The 13,972-nt window shown below is 42.1% G+C and overlaps 1 protein-coding gene and 1 pseudogene across 5 annotated transcripts in view; one reads left to right on the forward strand and one right to left on the reverse strand.

The window, feature by feature from the left end:
* The window catches only part of MIPEP (mitochondrial intermediate peptidase), a 210,635-nt gene that overhangs the window by 98,644 nt on the left and 98,019 nt on the right, over positions 1–13,972 (forward strand). The window lies entirely within an intron of this gene.
* On the reverse strand, positions 10,604–11,483 carry LOC117098572 (annotated as a pseudogene). The gene has a single exon (XR_004443471.1). The product of XR_004443471.1 is annotated as a ferritin heavy chain-like (transcript).

Below are 13,972 nucleotides of genomic sequence, written 5' to 3' on the forward strand. Positions count from 1 at the left end.
ACCACCAGTTTTGCCTGTTTTGAACTTCACATTGGTGGGCGTGTCTGTGAGATCCACCGTCTCGTTGCATGTTTTAGTAATCTGTTCCTTTTCATTGCTTTGTGGTATTTTCCAGTCCAGGATGCCACAGCTTATTTATCTGTTCCGCTATTGATGGACATTTATTTCCAGTTTGGGGCTTTTATGAATAAAGTTCCTGTGAATTCTCCTGTATTTGGTTTTTGGTGGACATAAACATTCATTTTTGCTGAGTGAAATGGGGGACATTTTTGTTTAGTTTTATTATAGTTACTGCTAGTTTTTCAAAGTGATTATCATGAGTTACATTCCAACTGGCAGTATGTGGATATTTGCTTCATCCTCTCCCGTTATAATTAAAGGGATGTTATCAATCATTTTTACTTCAGCCATTCTGGAGCATGGAGAATGATCTCATTGTGGTTTTAATTTGCACTTTTCTTATGACTAATGATACTGGGTGCTTCTTCATATGTTTAGAGGCCACTTGAATGTCCTCTTTGTATAAGTTTTCTCTAATGTGGATGAAATAGGAGGGTTTCAAGCAGAGGACTGACAGATTGAAGGTGGGATGAAAGAGAAAGAAGTGGGTTGAAAATTACTGCAAGGGTTTTGATCTGAGCACCCAAAGGATGGCATTGCCATTAAGATGGAGAAGACGGCCAGACACAGTGGCTCACACCTGTAATCCTAGCACCTTGGGAGGCCAAGACGAGAGGGTTGCTTGAGTCCACGCATTCAAGACCAGCCTGGGCAACACAGACTAAAAAATTATCTGGGCATGGTGCCACACACCTGTAGTCCCACCTACTTGGGAAGCTGAGGTGGGAGGATCACTTGAATCCAGGAAATCAAGGTTTCAAGGCCACAATGAGCTATGATTGCACCAGTGCATTCCAGCCTGGGCAAGACCCTGCCTCAAAAAAAAAAAAAAAAAAAAAAAGATGGAGAAGACTATGAAGACTATGGGAAATGTAGGTCTTAAGGGAGAGCGGGAGATCAGTTCAGGAAATACTAAGTTTAAGATGTCTACTAAACAAACCAGAAAAGACATCACATAGGCAGTTGGATGTACAAGTTCAGAGGGTCTGCGCTGGTGATGCCCATTGGGAGTCATCCCCACACAGATTGTATCAGAAAGCCATGGAACTGGGTGAGATCAACGCCAAGAGTAAACGTAAATGGGAACAATCTGTCTAAAAGATGAGGCTTGGGGCGTTCCGACATTTAGAGGGCTGGACAGTGAGGAGGAGCCAAAAAAAAGAGGGGGGGAATTGAGAGGGAGACACCAATGAGGTAGGAGGAAAAAGAGGGTGATGTCTTGGAACCAGCTGAAGAAAATGTTTCAAGACAGAGTGAGTGAGTGATTGTATCAAATGGTACCCTTAGGGCAGAAGAGCTGAGAACTGAGAAACAACTATTGGATTTAGCAAGGTGAAGGTCGTTATTGACCTGGATAAAAACATTATCAATTGAGTGGTTGGTGGGACAAAGGCTAAATGGAGTTGGTATCAAGAAAAGTGAGGGAGAAGAATTGGAGGCAGTGAGTAGAGGCACTTCTGGTGTTTTCCTGCAAGAGGAGAAAAATTGGACTTGGAAGAGATGTAGGGATAAAGGGAGGTTGTTTTTGTTTTTTTGCTTGACTGATTTCATTTGGATTTTTAATGAGGTGAATAACATGTGTAAGTGAATGGGAAAGATCTATTAAGACTGAAAAGCCAGTGATGTAGGGGAGAATAGACGAGGGGAAAGGATTTTTGTACAGGTGGAGAGGTTAGCCCGTGGACCCCGAGATGACAGCCTAACCGTCGTTAGAGTGTGTCAACAAAGACGCAGGCAGTGGGTAGATGCAGTTGTGGAAGTCCTCTTCCGGGGCTTTGCTCTGTCAGTTGGAATCAGGGCACCAGCTGAGCGTGCACATGGGGCAGTGTTGCTGACCTTTGAGGAGAGAGGAGCAGGTGGAAAGGAGAGTGGGAGAGATGGTGGAGTGGAGATGTGAGTTGTGATTGCAGACCACGTTAAGGGCCTAAGTGGGGTTGGTGCTGGTGGTTTGAAAAGAGGGCTGTGGGGACGGTTGTGTGCTTTTCCTGGCCATACTCAGTATCTAGCTTTCACCAGGGCTGTGGTTTTGCCAAGTGACTGTAGAGTATAGTCCAAGAGCAGGCCGTGGACCCGAGGGTTATTCAGAGCAACTATGACAACTGACTGTGGGATTTAACAAGGCAGAGAGGACAGTGAGCACATGAGGGACCTCTGGCCTGGTGAACTTTGGGAAGTGGACTGTGCGGTCCCAGTGGGACTGGAGATAAGGTACTAGAGAATTAGCTGAAAAGACAGGGTGTGATGATTGAGCAAAGGAATGCTTGGAATGGATATTATGAAGGGGTTCTGGTTACAGTAACAGCAAGGCCTAGATTGTAACCATGGAGTGAGAGGCTGAGTTAGGGCCAAGAACATCCTCACAAAAGAAGAGAAGGTCAAGGAGTCGAGAAGCCAGAGTATTAGTTGCCTATTGTTGCTGTAACAAATTACCACAAACTTGGTGGCTTAATATAGCAAAAATGTATTCTTAGAATTCTGGAGAAGACCACAGTGGGTGTTAAGGGGCTGAAGGAAGATGTCAGCAGGGCTGATTTCTTCCAGAGGCCCCTAAGAGCATCCAGTCCCTGCCTCTTCCCACTCCATGAGGCGGACGGTGTGCCCTGGCTCTGGGCCACAGGCTGCATTCTCTGCTTCCCTCATCACATTGCCTTCTGCCTCCTTCCACTTCTTGCTTTTCTTTTATAAGGACCCTTGTGTTTCCTACTAGGGCCTACTCAGATAATTCAGGATAACCTTCTCACCTCAGGATCTTTAACTTAACCACATCTACAGAGTCCATTTTTTTCCAAATAAGGTGACATTCACAGGTTCTGGGGATTCGGATGTGGACATCTTTGGAGGAGAGGGCATTATTCTTTCTGGCACACAGAACATTTGAAAGATTAGCTGTTGGGGCATTGCTATCATCAGAATTCTAACAGGAGTAGGATTGGTGAGAGTGAAGTAAAACAGAAGTAAGAAATCCTCAAGGAGTGAGTGAGGACTGACGCTCCTGCTAGTGACTGCAGTAGTGAAGGGTAAAGAGGATTGTGGTCCACTGTCAGCAAAATGAGAGTTGGAGTGTTCTGAGGGAGAAGGAACTGGCAGTGAAAACCAGAACCAACACCTACTTGCCTTCAGACCCAGTCATATGCAGGACCTGGGGAGAAACAGCCGTGTCATGAAAACATTGCAAGGGAAGTATGATTCTTAGCAGAGACCCGGGTCTCTTTTAGAATAAAAAGGTGAAAGGAACCTTCAAAGAAGGCAGAGGAAAGTACAGGTGGTTTTGCTGATGACTGGATTTTAGAAAGCTCAGCAGAAGAAAAGGGAGGAGGAGGGCAGAAAGTGGATACAGAGAACGGGCAGGACAGCAGTGCTGCCATAGTCATGGGTGTCCACAGGGTGGAAGGTCTCAAGACTGATCGCAGTGGAACTGCGAGTGCGGGTGCAGGGAGGGTGGGAAGCCCCAGCCGAGCACGAGGGAGTGGGATGAGGAAAGCCCCAGACCCGGCAGACTGGAGAAACTGAGGGTCAACGAGAAGGGCATGAAAGTGAGATAGTTTTTATGTTAGCTTGCAAAATAGAAGTACAGTATTTCTTTCTTTTTATTTGTTCCTGATACTCTGGGTAATGCAGAAGCCAGGATGGCCGTTCAGTTTTGTGCTGAAGCTAAGAAGCTTTGCGTAGCTTTCCAAACTTTGGAGTAATGCTATGGGGCCAGAATAGAGTGAGGATTAAGGCATTTATCTAAGGTGTTCCGGGCAGAATTAGTGCACACATTGCCTGACATTTGGACTGAGCTCTTTCTGTTACTCTATTTTACTGTCATGAAGTAAATTCCAGATAGAGTAAACATTTAAATGGAAAAACATAAGCCATTAAAAAAGGCTTCTATAGACAGATAACTCTTTCATTTAGAGAAGGATGGTAAATTTAAAAGAAATGGAAGAAATCACAAATACAAAGAGTAGTAGATTTGAACTTCTCTCATGAAACATGATGAATAAAATGTACTGGCAAACAAATTGGTTTTTTAAAATTGTAGCATCTATGACACATGGTTTATATTTTGCTGCATAAAGAGCTCATACAAATAAAACAATGACAACAGAAGAACAATTTTTTTAAAATCCCAACATTGGCCAGGTGCAGTGGCTCACGCCTGTAATCCCAGCACTTTGGGAAGGCAAGGTGGGCAGATTGTTTGAGCCCAGGAGTTCAAGACCAGCCTGGGCAATATGGCCAGACCCTGTCTCTACAAAAAATAAACTTAGCTGGGCATGTTGGTGCATGCCTGTAGTCCCAGCTACTTGGGAGGCTGAGGTAGGAGGATTGCTCCACTGAGATAGATAATTTTATATTTGTTCACAGAAGGATAAATTTGTTTGAAAGGAGGGACCAAGAACCTGAAGAGTTTACGTTTCCCTTAAGCCAATAATGTAACATTCAAGAATTTGTTCTAAAGGAATAAATAGAAATCCAATAAAGCCTGGTGACCCATATGTTTATTGCAGCACTATTCACAATAGTAAAGACTTGGAATCAACCCAAAAGTCCATCTGTGACAGACTGGATTAAGAAAATGTGGCACATATACAACATGGAATACTATGCAGCCATAAAAAAGGATGAGTTTGCATCCTTTGTAGGGACATGGATGCAGCTGGAAACCATCATTCTTAGCAAACTATCACAAGAACAGAAAAACACCGCATGGTCTCACTCATAGGTGGGAACTGAACAATGAGATCACTTGGACTCGGGAAGGGGAACATCACACACTGGGGCCTATCATGGAGGGGGGAGGGATTGCATTGGGAGTTATACCTGATATAAATGATGAGTTGATGGGTGCAGCACACCAACATGGCACAAGTATACATATGTAACAAACCTGCACGTTATGCACATGTACCCTAGAACTTAAAGTATAATTAAAAAAAAAAAAAAAAGCCTGGTGACCGATGATCATAACATGTACAAAACATTGGAAAGAATCCAACATTCAGGGAATGGCTAGGTAAACTGGGGCACGTCGTGTGGTTGTCACTAGGCCTGCTCACTAGTAATCCAGCTCGCCTATCTCTGCCCCATTGAAGAGTTGCATCTCCATGCCTCTTGCAGTTATTTGTGGCCTTGTGACTCACTATGACCAAAGAAATGTGAGCAGAAGTGATGTGTATCATTCCTAGGCTGTGGCCTTCGAGAGCTCCTGTACACTTGTCCACATCTCCTGCCCTTGGTTCAGCAGTCAGTGCCATTCCAGTTGGTGGAGGTCCTGAGAACATGGGTTCCTAAATGCTGATAGTGCCAGACGGGCCTGCTGATCTGTGACGACATGTTGTATGCTCAGGGAGCAAACGTGGAGATGTTAGGGTTCATGTGATCACATTGGAACACATAGGCTGACTAATATGGCCCATATGAAATAATATACAGTCATTCATGTCTAGAAAGAATTCATAAATAAGTTTAGTGAAAAACGGATAGGAAAGTATACAGAGTGTGATTTTGTCTTTTGAAAATAGACCAAAGAAAACTTTGAAACATTAGTAAATATTGATCACACTTGTGGATTAAGGGTGGAAGTTTCATTCTTTTTTCTGTTTTTCACAATATTCCAATTTCTCTCTAATGAGCATGTATTCCTTTTAAAATCAGAAGAGGAAGCACACAAACATCTGCACGCCCCCTCCTCCAGTTGACTCCCAGTGGTGTGGCCGTGCAGTTCTCTGTGAACCATTCAGGAGGCCAGGCTCCTGGAGATGGTGGTAATCATAGGGGCCCTTTTTTACCTGGAGAGTGCAGCTGAGGTGGAGGATCAGGACTAAACGTAACTTGGGTTCAGAGTAGAAATTTCCTGTCATCATGGCTTTAGTTCTAGATATATAAAATCCATTTCCCTAGAGCCTAAATACTTTCCCTCTCCTTTAAATGATCTTGGAGGTAGGCAATGCAAACTCTCTTGCCTCAGAAAAGCTACATCCTAAAAGAGATGTTCTTTGAGGTGATAACCAGACTTCACAGTGCTGAGCAATCATTCACTGCAGAACACTCCCTGGAAGTGCTGCGGTGGAGGACACGAAAGAAAGAGAAAGTGTGTTCTTTGCCTGGATAAAACATACATAAATCAGTCAATGAAAATGAGTGAAATTCTAACCCCCAATAGGATGGTGTGAGGAGGTGGGACCTTTGGGAGATCATTAGGATATGAAGATAGAGCCCTCACGAGGGGGTTAGTGCCTTAGAAGAGGAGACAGGAGAAGCAGGCGTGCTCGTGCTGGCGCTCTCCCTCTCTGTCTTCTCTCTCACTCTCTCTCTCCCTCTCTCTGCCTCTCACTCTTGTTCTCTCTCCCCGCACCCTACCATGTGAGGATGCAGTGAGCAGACTGCCAACTCCACACGGAAGCAGGCCCTCATCAGACACTGGATCTGCTGGTGCCTGGATCCTTGCACTTCCCAGCCTCTAGAACTATGAGAAATAACTTCTATTGTTTAAGCCACCCAGTCTATGGTATTTTGTTATAACAGCCCGAACTAAGATGTGTAGTTTAAACTTTGTGCTTTTTTGTTTATCAGACATTTTCCTAAGACCGTTACCACTGTGTGTCAGACACAATGTGCGGATACTTTGCACTGAGCAGACAGTCTGCTTGCCACCGACCTGCGTGTCAAGCTGTGGCCTTCCCATCACGCCTGGTGTGTCTTCCTAGGCCCCATGTGTGACTTCTGCTCCTAGTTGAAGTTAGTATTCACATTCCCTCTGCTTGCTCTGAAACCTTGCCCCAGACCCTACTCGTGTTCAAGGTTGTGTGCTCCTTTTTCATTATTATAGAAGGTCTGCATAACTCTGTGCGCTTGACTACTTTAGCCTTAAAATAAGTCCATAGCAGTGTACTGCTTGGCTAAAAGGTAAGCAAAGTCTATGTTCCCAGACACGTTGCAAAGTTGTGCAATAGGTTAGGTAGTTTTCTCTTGACAGCCCTCACTGCTGATTTTAATTTTTGCCAATTTGATGCTCCACAAATGCTAACTTATTTGTGCTTGCAATTCTTGTATTACTAGTAAAATCACTGTCTTTCCTTATTTTTTTTTACCAACTATATGGGGAGTGAAGTGCCTGTTTTTGTTCTTTTCCCATGTTTATGTTGATCTTTCTTTTGCTATTGATTTTTATGAAAATGTTACTTATCCTTCTTGATATACATATTTCCCCTATTTTGTTATTTCTCTTCCATCTTCTTTTACGACTTTTTAACATTGAAAAGATTTTATTTTTGTTGTTTTGCTTGTATGTTGTTGAGAGTGTTAGTTAAATCTATTAGACTTTTTCTGTTTCCTGTTATGCTTAAAGAGAACTTCTTATCTAAGATTATTTAAATTTTTGCCCATATTTTCTTCTAGTATTTATGATTTTTTTCACATTAAATATTTAATTATGTAAATTTATTTTGATGTAAAGTATGACATTTGGAACCAGCTTTAGTTTTTCCTGTCTTTTTAAAGACACAGTCTCACTCTGTTACCCAGGCTGGAATGCAGGGGCTCAATCATGGCTCAGTGCAGCCTTACATCCTGGGCTCAAGCAGTCCTCCCGTCTTAGCCTCCTGAGTAGCTGGGTCTACAGGTATGTACCACTACGCCTGATTAATTTTTTTTATTACTGTTTTTTGTAGAGACAGGGTCTCACGGTATTGCTCAGTCTGGTTTTCAAACTCCTGGGCTTAAATGATCCTTTTGCCTTAGCCTCCCAAAGTGCTAGGATTACAGACGTGAGTCACTGCCAGATTTAGTGTCTCTACATGCTTATAATTCATCTTTTCACCACTGATTTGAAAAGGTATTTTTTTGTCAGATACTAGGTTTTTATATGCAACAAGATTTGTTTCTCAGCTTTCCATCTCAGGTGTTCTTGCCCAGGCTGGATAATCATTTGTGGAGTTTTTAATTGATTGTTGATGGATTTTTAAAAGGAAATCTTTACTGTTCAGTTTACCTGCCTATTGCTAGCATAGTGTCATATATATTTATAATGTTCTTCTTAGAAGTCCCTCATACACCTTTTTAAATGCATTTGTTTTATGGTTTTTTGTTGCTGTGAATGGGACGTTGATCCTCCCACCTTTTTCTAGCTGATTATCATTGATACATAAAGAAGTTACTTGTTTTCATTTGTTGATTTTTATGGCTGGAAATTCTAATGAACGCATTCTATTTTTGATACTTACCTGCCACAATTTTGGGGTTTTCTAGATAGACATCGCTCACGACATTTGTAAATAATATTTTTGCTGCCCCTTTCCAATAGCTATACATTTGTTTGTCCTCAGCTGATTCAATGGCTTGAACTTTCAAACTGTTGCTAAATAATAATGGAAAAGGCAAACATCCTTAGTTGGAATGTTTCTGATTTGACCTATGGTTTGAAAGAGTGCCAGTGTGCGTGCTTGAGAGAAGAGAACAGTCCAGGATAAAGAGTGGCATATTCAAATTACAAAGACAGGAGTGAGAAAGTTTTGTGTGGAAACAGGTTGTACAAAGCTGAAGCTCTGTATGGAGGAGTTGCAACATGAGTAGAGGTGGTTTATCTGAGGAAGGTGAGATGAATCAGACCTGATGAATAATTCAGGCATACTGTAGAGAGTGGTGCTATAGAATGAGGTGAGCTAGGCATGAGATGTTCGTCAGTAAGATGGTGGTATCGAAGTCACAGGGCTATGACTGAAATCATATATAATCAAAGCATTTAAGCCCAATGCCTGGCGCCCAGTAAACACTAAACAGATGTCTTGTATTATTATTATTGTCGTATAATAAAATAATGTAGAGCTTGAAAGGGGAATTTTAAAAAAGGGTAATTGATATGATAAAAATGATATGTGTAAATAAAATCAGTTGCATGTAGGATGTGTCAAAGCAGGAAAAATAGACTAAAATCAATGGGAATCTGTGTTTTCAGCATTCTTTCATTAGTGAGTTTTGAGGGAGTGTCTGCTCCCCAAGCCATTGGCCAGGCCACCAGGAGTCCCCATGATAACGCACAGCCAGTTGCTTGAGCACGGTCATGGTGATTCATGCCCCCAACTTCCATGACTATATGTGATTATTAATGTGCTAGAATAGTTTATCTTGGTGTCTTGCACATATCATGATTTGTAATGTATATATTTAATAATTTTAAAAGAAAGCAGTTATTTGCTTTCTTTAACATACATTATCTTCAAATTCCTAACTTAGTGATGATGCGATCATTCTTTTCACATGTGTATTTTTTTTGTGTCTTGGGGAAGCTTTGAAATATTTGCTGATTTATGGAGAGTGAAAAGTGAACCAGACTTTCTCAGAACATTTAGAAAAACTCAGACACTTAAAAGCTAAAATCAAACAGTATTTGAAATGATTTATACAATTGCAGCCATAACTTTTTTCCACTTAAGCCAAAGTACGTCTAAACAATCCTTTCATGCTGCTAAGTCCTTTAAATGGAAGCAGGAGATGTCTATAAATCAAATGAGAGTTTACGTTTATTTCAGAACCACTTTTCCTAACTCCTTTTCCCTCTTAAAACTTAGTGTGTCCTCGAAAAAGTTGAACACTCCGTTCTGATTTAATTTAAATGAACATGAATAAAGAAATACGTTAAAGTATTTTACAGGATAATATGCTGCCACAGTCAGTTTAGAGAAGCACAGTATTGAAGGCAAGTAGAGTAACACTAGGTGCAGTGGAGTTTGCTTGTTTGAAATAAGATAATTCAGCTCCAAGCTCATCAGGAGTGAGTAATAAACATGATCACTGCGGTGGAGTCAATCTCAAACTACTCTGTTGGACTTGGAATTCACAAAACACTGTAATCTTATTTATTTATTTATTTATTTTTTTGAGACGGAGTCTCGCTCTGTCGCCCAGGCTACAGTGCAGTGGCGCGATCTCGGCTCACTGCAAGCGCCGCCTCCCGGATTCACGTCATACTCCTGCCTCAGCCTCCCGAGTAGCTGGGACCTCAGGCGCCCGCCACCATGCCTGGCTAATTTTTTGTAATTTTAGTAGAGACGGGGTTTCACCGTGTTAGCCAGGATGGTCTCGATTTCCTGACCTTGTGATCCGCCCGCCTCAGCCTCCCAAAGTGCTGGGATTACAGGCATGAGCCACCGTGCCCGGCCATAATCCTATTTCTTAATGACTTCTTATCTCGAAATAGTTTGTGTTCATAAGTTGCAAAGTACCTTTCGCCCAGCTTCCCCAGTGATAACATCATACGTAACCATGGTGCATCATCAAACCCAGGAAATTCACCATGGTACAATACTGTAACACAGAAATCTGAATTACTTTCACATCCTCTATTTGTTGATTATGATTACTTCAAAAATGTACTGTCTTTTATTTTCTAGGATGGTACATCTCAGAATGGTTAGCAAAAACTAGTTTATAAGTTTAACCTACAACCTATGACTCCTCTTGTTCTGTTCAGATGATAACCAGATTTTTTTTTTTTGGGGGGTACCAAATTTCTTTATTTGAAGGAATGGTACAAATCAAAGAACTTAAGTGAATGTTTTGGTACAACTTATAGAAAAGGTAAAGGAAACCCCAACATGCATGCACTGCCTTGGTGACCAGGGAAGTCACCTCATGGCTATGGGGAAATTAGCCTGAGGCTTAGCTTTCATTATCACTGTCTCCCAGGGTGTGCTTGTCAAAGAGATACTCTGCCAAGCCAGATTCGGGTGCTCCCATCTTGCGCAAGTTGGTCACACGGTCACCCAATTCTTTGATGGCTTTCACCTGCTCATTCAGGTAATGTGTCTCAATGAAGTCACACAAATGGGGGTCATTTTTGTCAGTGGCCAGTTTGTGCAGTTCCAGTAGTGACTGATTCACATTTTTTTCCAAATGTAAAGCCCACTCCATCGCATTCAGCCCGCTCTCCCAGTCGTCATAGTCTGGTTTCTTAATATCCTGAAGGAAGATTCAGCCACCTCGTTGGTTCTGCAGCTTCATCAGTTTCTCGGCATGTTCCCTTTCCTCATGAGATGGGTGAAGAAAGTATTTGGCAAAGTTCTTCAAAGCCACATCATCGCGGTGAACGTAGTAAGACATGGACAGGTAAACGTAGGAAGCGTAGAGCTCCAGGTTGATGTGGCGGTTGATGGCGGCCTCTGAGTCCTGGTGGTAGTTCTGGCGCACCTGCGAGGTGGACGCGGTCGTCATGGCGGAGGCTAAGGACAGGCGGAGGCAGCGGGGGCCTTGGGGCGGTCCGAGGACGCGGTGAAGAGGTGACGGAGGGCTGGCTATGGGCGGCCGGCCGGGACGGGGGATGAGCGCCGGGTTCCGTCCAAGCACTGTTGAAGCAGGAAACCCCGACGACTCTCAGCGAAGAACGTCTGGATAACCAGATTTTAAGTGCATCATGAAGACAGGAGCAACAGAAGAGACTTGCACATCGCCGGGACTTGCCCTGCAATCTGATGCGACCGTGCTAGAGAAACACAAATACTTTAAAGTGCTCAGAGTTGAGAGCCACAGCAGCCATTGCTGTGTTTGTGGCCCACTTGCCCCATGGGTAAAGTCAGAATATGCCATGAGATCACCCATCTTAAGCATTTTCACCTATTATATCCTTGACTTCTCTTTTTACTTGAGTAGCACTGATTTTTTAATCTGTCCTTGAACTGTTTACTCACTGGCTTTTAAGCATTTTGGGCAAACCTGCAGTAAGAAATGCATTTTACATTATGATCTATTATACAAATATATGTATGTACATTTAGGTGTGTATGTGTGCATACATGTGGGAGTGAAACTGAAACAGAAGTTTCAGTTTCTAAAGTCACCCTGCGTGTGGTACACTTCATATTTTCTGTCCCATCTTTTTTTTTTTAATGCGGGTCACAGGCTACTGTACAGATTTTACAAACCACCAGTAGATAATGGTGCACAGTTCGAAAAATCTCCATGTTAACTTACCCTGCCCAATGATTTTGCTTATTTTATTTTCTTTCCCAAGTCAACCATAAAACCTTTTTCTGATAAAGATGTTTTAGAACTAAATTATTTAGAACATTAAAACTACAACTTTTATTTAATCCACCACCACTTCTCCTCATGTGTGTTAATTCATTTGAATGACATCTTTCAGGATGATATACATGTACAAGACAGTGTGAAAATGACACAATGCAGTGCTGTGAGAACACTATTGTAAATAGGGAAGTGCTGAATTTTGCCTCATGGAGTCAGAAATGACCATTAATCTGGGCTTAGTTGCTTCTGATTCAGATTTTTACCCTAGCTTAAGTCACAGTAGGGAGAAGGGAGTAAGGAACAAGTAAGGTATGGCAGAAAGTGGTTAGAGAATATGTTAGTCCTGGTTGCTTGATGATAGGGAACTTGGAACAGAAGGGAGGGGCTGTTGTTTGGGGGTTGACTGTCAGACTGGGATCAAGTCATGAAGAGTCCTTTGTCTGCTCAGAGGCCTGTATACGTCTGGGGAGGGAATAGAAGGCCTTAGAGGTTTGAAGTTTGTACGCAGAGAAGCAACATGAGCAGATATAAGCTGCAGGCAGAAAGTTAAGGTTCCAGTATGGATGATGGATTGGGGGTACAGAGATTGAAGGCAGGGAGAAAACAATCTATCCAAGAAATAGCTGAAAACAAATAGAAAAATATAGTGACTCTGACCATATACTTAAAACCATCTTTTTTTATCTGCTAGAATGATCTACATCATTTTGATAACATTTTATTCTCTCAGCAACATATTTACCAAAACAAATTCTTTTAAATATTTTATCCAGCATTTAGTTGTTTCGTTGAGGAGGACTGTTGGAAATAGCAAACCCATCATGTTGCTGAAACAGAAGCTCCTCCATTTGATTTATCTCTCCTTCTTATGTTTTTGCTTTATTCTTGGAGATTGCCTTGATTTTATCCTCCTACTCTTCCCGTTGTTTTTGGTTTGGTTTGGTTTTGGTTTTGGTTTTGGCAAGGATATTTTTATTTCTGGTAGCTGCTGCCTGTTCTAGTCTTCATTTTACACAGCATCTTGATTTTTTTTAATGAATGTAACTTTTTTTGGTAAGTAAGAATATCTATGCACATAGACCCTACATACCCCAAAGGGCTTACGGTCTAGGCAAGAGGTGATAAGGATCTAAACCTGGGCATTGAGGATGAGTATGGAAGGGAAAAGCTACAAGGAATATATTGAGATAAAATTATCAAGACTTCGGGATTCATTGGCAGTAACTGAGGATAAGGAATCAAGAGTCAATGCTGATCCTCAGCCTAAAAAGAGCACCTAGAAAAAGCCCACAGCTGACATTATACTCAGGGTGAAAGACTGAAAGCTTTCCTTTGAGATGGGAATAAGACAGCAATGTCTGCTATTGCCCCTTCTATTCAATATTATACTGGTGGTTTTCACCATAGGAATTTGTCAAGAAAAAAATTAAAAGCATTCGTATTACAAGGAAGAAATAAAATTATCTCTCTTTGCAGATGACGTGCATGATCTTGTATATAGAAAATCCTAAGGAATACACACACACACACAACTGATAGGTTGGGCGCAGTGACTCATGCTTGTAATCCCAGCATTTTGGGAAGCCGAGGCAGGTGGGTCAGTGGAGGCCAGGAGTTCAAGACCAGCCTGGTCAACATGGCAAAATCCTGTCTCTACTAAAAATACAAAAAAATTAGCTGGGCATGGTGGTGTGCACCTGTAATTCTAGCTACTAGGGAGCCTGAGGCAGGAGAATTGCTTGAACCTGGGAGGCGGAGGCTGCAGTGAACCAAGATCATCCCATTGCACTTCAGCCTGGGCAACAAGAGCAAAACTCCGTCTCAAAAAAAAAAGGAACTGATA

This window comes from Trachypithecus francoisi, unplaced genomic scaffold (genome assembly GCF_009764315.1).
Source record: "Trachypithecus francoisi isolate TF-2019V2 unplaced genomic scaffold, Tfra_2.0 Contig01461, whole genome shotgun sequence".
NCBI lineage: Eukaryota > Metazoa > Chordata > Mammalia > Primates > Cercopithecidae > Trachypithecus > Trachypithecus francoisi.